We start from the raw sequence: 5897 nt of genomic DNA, 5'->3' as shown, positions 1-5897 counted from the left end.
AGAGGAATACAACAAGGTGCAAGGATTGAAGAATGCGAAGGAGATTTGGGACTTACTCAAGACCGCGCATGAAGGTGATGAACTCACCAAGATCACCAAACAGGAAACGATCGAGGGGGAGCTCGGTCGCTTCCGTCTTCGCCAAGGCGAGGAGCCACAAGATATGTACAACCGGCTCAAAACCTTGGTGAACCAAGTGCGCAACCTCGGGAGCAAGAAGTGGGACGACCACGAGGTGGTTAAGGTTATTCTAAGATCTCTTATTTTCCTTAACCCTACTCAAGTTCAATTAATTCGTGGCAACCCAAGATATACACTAATGACTCCCGAGGAAGTAATCGGGAATTTTGTGAGCTTTGAATGTATGATTAAAGGATCAAAGAAGATCAACGAGCTTGATGAACCCTCCACGTCCGAAGCACAACCGGTGGCATTCAAGGCGACGGAGGAGAAGAAGGAGGAGTCTACACCGAGTAGACAACCAATTGACGCCTCCAAGCTCGACAATGAGGAGATGGCTTTAATCATCAAAAGCTTTCGCCAAATCCTCAAGCAACGGAAGGGGAAGGACTACAAATCCCGTTCCAAGAAGGTTTGCTACAAGTGTGGTAAGCCCGGTCACTTTATTGCTAAATGTCCATTATCAAGTGACAGTGACAGGGATAACGACAAGAAGGGCAAGAGGAGAGAAAAGAAGAGGTACCACAAGAAGAGGGGCGGCGATGCCCACGTGTGCCGTGAGTGGAACTCCGACGAGAGCTCCACCGACTCCTCCGACGACGACGAGGACGCCGCCAACATCGCCGTCACCAAGGGACTCCTCTTCCCCAACGTTGGCCACAAATGCCTCATGGCAAAGGACGGCAAAAAGAAGAAGGTTAAATCCAAATCCTCCACTAAATATGAGTCTTCTAGTGATGATAATGCTAGTGATGAGGAGGATAACTTGCGTACCCTTTTTGCCAACCTTAACATGGAACAAAAGGAAAAATTAAATGAATTGATTAGTGTTATTCATGAAAAAGATGACCTTTTGGATTCCCAAGAGGATTTTCTAATTAAAGAAAACAAGAAACATGTTAAGGTTAAGAATGCTTATGCTCTAGAGGTAGAAAAATGTGAAAAATTATCTAGTGAGCTAAGCACATGCCATGACACTATTAACAACCTTAGAAATGAAAATGCTAAATTAATTGCTAAGGTTGATTCTCATGTTTGTGATGCTTTAATTCCCAATCTTAGAAATGATAATGATGATTTGCTTGCTAAGATTAAGGAATTGAATGATTCTCTTGCTAGCCTTAGAGTACAAAATGAAAATTTGATTGCTAAGGCTAAAGAATTAGATGTTTGCAATGTTACAATTTCCAATTTTAGAGATAACAATGATATTTTGCGTGCTAAGATTGTTGAACTTAATTCTTGCAAACCCTCTACATCTACTATTGAGCATGTGTCTATTTGTGATAGATGTAGAGATGTTGATATCAATGCTATTCATGATCACATGGTTTTAATTAAACAACAAAATGATCATATAGCAAAATTAGATGCTAAAATTGCCGAGCATAACTTAGAAAATGAAAAGTTTAAATTTGCTAGAAGTATGCTCTATAATGGGAGACGCCCTGGCATCAAGGATGGCATTGGCTTCCAAAGGGGAGAAAATGTCAAACTTAATGCCCATCCTAAAAATTTGTCTAACTTTGTTAAGGGCAAGGCACCCATGCCTCAGGATAACGAGGGTTACATTTTGTACCCTACCGGTTATCTAGAGAGCAAAATTAGGAGAACTCATTCTAGGAAGTCTCACTCTAGCCCTAACCATGCTTTTATGTATAAGGGTGAGACATCTAGCTCTAGGCAACCAACCCGTGCCAAGTTGCCTAAAAGGAACACTCCTAATGCATCAAATGATCATGCTATTTCATTTAAAACTTTTGATGCTTCTTATGTCTTGACTAACAAATCCGGCAAGGTAGTTGCCAAGTTTGTTGGGGGCAAACACAAGGGCTCCAAGACTTGTGTTTGGGTACCCAAAGTTGTTGTTTCTAATGCCAAAGGACCCAAAACCGTTTGGGTACCTAAAGTCAAGAACTAAAATTGTTTTGTAGGTTTATGCATCCGGGGGCTCAAGTTGGATACTCGACAGCGGTGCACAAACCACATGACAGGGGAGAAGAAGATGTTCTCCTCATATGAGAAAAACCAAGATCCCCAACGAGCTATCACATTCGGGGATGGAAACCAAGGTTTGGTCAAAGGTTTGGGTAAAATAGCTATATCTCCTGACCATTCCATTTCCAATGTTTTTCTTGTAGATTCTTTAGATTACAATTTGCTTTCCGTATCCCAATTATGTCAAATGGGCTACAACTGTCTATTTACTGATGTAGGTGTCACTGTCTTTAGAAGAAGTGATGATTCAATAGCATTTAAGGGAGTGTTAGAGGGTCAGCTATACTTGGTAGATTTTGATAGAGCTGAACTTGACACTTGCTTAGTTGCTAAGACTAACTTGGGTTGGCTCTGGCACCGCCGACTAGCTCATGTTGGAATGAAGAATCTTCATAAGCTTCTAAAGGGAGAACACATTTTAGGACTAACAAATGTTCATGTTGAGAAAGACAGGATTTGTAGCGCATGCTAAGCCAGGAAGCAAGTTGGCACTCATCATCCACACAAGAACATCATGACAAGTGACAGGCCACTAGAGCTCCTACACATGGATTTATTCGGCCCGATCGCTTACATAAGCATCGGCGGGAGTAAGTACTGTCTAGTTATTGTGGATGATTATTTTCGCTTCACTTGGGTGTTCTTTTTGCAGGAAAAATCCCATAACCAAGAGACCTTAAAGGGATTCTTGAGACGGGCTCAAAATGAGTTCGGCTTAAGGATCAAGAAAATTAGAAGCGACAACGGGACGGAGTTCAAGAACTCTCAAATTGAAGGCTTCCTTGAGGAGGAGGGCATCAAGCATGAGTTCTCTTCTCCCTACACCCCACAACAAAATGGTGTAGTGGAGAGGAAGAATCGAACTCTATTGGACATGGCAAGAACTATGCTTGATGAGTACAAGACACCGGATCGGTTTTGGGCCGAGGCGGTCAACACCGCCTGCTACGCCATCAACCGGTTATATCTACACCGAATCCTCAAGAAGACATCCTATGAACTCCTAACCGGTAAAAAGCCAAATATTTCATATTTTAGAGTTTTTGGTAGCAAATGTTTTATTCTTGTCAAAAGAGGTAGAAAATCTAAATTTGCTCCTAAAACTGTAGAAGGCTTTTTACTAGGATATGACTCAAACACAAGGGCATATAGAGTCTTTAACAAGTCCTCAGGACTTGTTGAAGTTTCTTGTGACGTTGTGTTTGATGAGACTAACGGCTCTCAAGTAGAGCAAGTTGATCTTGATGAGATAGGTGAAGAACAGGCTCCGTGCATCGCGCTAAGGAACATGTCCATTGGTGATGTGTGTCCTAAGGAATCCGAAGAGTCTTCACATGCACAAGATCAACCATCATCCTCCATGCAAGCATCTCCACCAACTCAAAATGAGGACGAAGCTCAAGTTGATGAAGGACAAGATCAAAGAGATGAGCCACCTCAAGATGACGACAATGATCAAGGGGGAGATGCAAATAATGAAGACAAGGAGGATGAAGAACCAAGGCCGCCACACCCAAGAGTCCACCAAGCAATACAACGAGATCACCCCGTCGACACCATCCTCGGCGACATTCATAAGGGGGTAACCACTCGATCTCGTGTTGCACATTTCTGTGAGCATTACTCTTTTGTTTCCTCTATTGAGCCACACAGGGTAGAGGAAGCACTCCAAGATTCGGATTGGGTGATGGCGATGCAAGAGGAGCTCAACAACTTCACGAGGAACGAGGTATGGCATTTAATTCCACGTCCTAACCAAAATGTTGTAGGAACCAAATGGGTCTTCCGCAACAAACAAGACGAGCATGGTGTGGTGACAAGGAACAAAGCTCGACTCGTGGCCAAAGGGTATTCACAAGTCGAAGGTTTGGATTTTGGTGAAACCTATGCACCCGTAGCTAGGCTTGAGTCAATTCGTATATTATTGGCCTATGCTACTTACCATGGCTTCAAGCTTTACCAAATGGACGTGAAGAGTGCCTTCCTCAACGGACCAATCAAGGAGGAGGTCTATGTTGAGAAACCTCCCGGCTTTGAAGATAGTGAGTACCCTAACCATGTCTATAGGCTCTCTAAGGCGCTTTATGGGCTCAAGCAAGCCCCAAGAGCATGGTATGAATGCCTAAGAGATTTCCTTATTGCTAATGGCTTCAAAGTCGGCAAGGCCGATCCTACTTTATTCACTAAAACTCTTGACAATGATTTGTTTGTATGCCAAATTTATGTTGATGATATTATATTTGGGTCTACTAACGAATCTACATGTGAAGAATTTAGTAGGATCATGACAAAGAAATTCGAGATGTCTATGATGGGGGAGTTGAAGTATTTTCTAGGATTCCAAGTCAAGCAACTCCAAGAGGGCACCTTCATTTGCCAAACGAAGTACACTCAAGACATTCTAACCAAGTTTGGAATGAAGGATGTCAAGCCCATCAAGACACCCATGGGAACAAATGGGCATCTTGACCTCGACACGGGAGGTAAGTCAGTGGATCAAAAGGTATACCGGTCGATGATTGGTTCATTGCTTTATTTATGTGCATCTCGACCGGACATTATGCTTTCCGTATGCATGTGTGCAAGATTCCAAGCCGACCCTAAGGAATCACACCTTACGGCCGTAAAACGAATCTTGAGATATTTGGCTTATACTCCTAAGTTTGGGCTTTGGTACCCTCGGGGATCCACATTTGATTTGATTGGTTATTCGGATGCCGATTGGGCGGGGTGTAAGATTAATAGGAAGAGCACATCGGGGACTTGCCAGTTCTTGGGAAGATCCTTGGTGTCTTGGGCTTCAAAGAAGCAAAATTCGGTCGCTCTTTCTACCGCCGAAGCCGAGTATATTGCCGCAGGCCATTGTTGCGCGCAATTGCTTTGGATGAGGCAAACCCTGCGGGACTATGGTTACAAATTAACCAAAGTTCCTCTTCTATGTGATAATGAGAGTGCAATCCGCATGGCGGATAATCCCGTTGAGCATAGCCGCACTAAACACATAGCCATTCGGTATCATTTTCTTCGGGATCACCAACAAAAGGGGGATATCGAGATTTCATACATTAACACTAAAGATCAATTAGCCGATATCTTTACCAAGCCACTTGATGAACAATCTTTTACCAAACTTAGGCATGAGCTCAATATTCTTGATTCTAGGAATTTCTTTTGCTAAACTTGCACACATAGCTCATAAGTATACCTTTGATCATGTCTCTTTTATATGCTATGACTAATGTGTTTTCAAGTGTATTTCAAACCAAGTCATAGGTATATTGAAAGGGAATTGGAGTCTTCGGCGAAGACAAAGGCTTCCACTCCACTCTACTACTCATCCTTCGTCGTCGCTCCGCATCACTCTCCGTCTTTGGTATAATCTTCACTCATATGTTTTATTTGCCAAAGGGGAGAAAATAGTTAGGAAAGGGCCTATATTTCATTCCAAGTATCCGTTTTTGGCGATTCATGCCAAAGGGGGAGAAAGTATGAGCCCAAAGCAAAAGGACCGCACCACCACCCTAATTTTTAAAATTAATGATTTTCATTGATAAAATTCAAATTGGTATCTCTTTGTGTTCTAAAGGGGGAGAAAATAGTATTTTCAAAATTGATATCTTAAAATCCTCTTGAACACTAAGAGGAGAATTTATTGAGGGGGAATTTTGTTTAGTCAAAGGAAAAGCATTTCAAACAAAAGGACAAAATTTCAAATCTTG

The sequence above is a fragment of the Zea mays genome, chromosome 8 (genome assembly GCF_902167145.1).
Source record: "Zea mays cultivar B73 chromosome 8, Zm-B73-REFERENCE-NAM-5.0, whole genome shotgun sequence".
NCBI classification, from domain to species: Eukaryota; Viridiplantae; Streptophyta; class Magnoliopsida; order Poales; family Poaceae; genus Zea; species Zea mays.
This window is presented reverse-complemented; position numbering follows the sequence as displayed.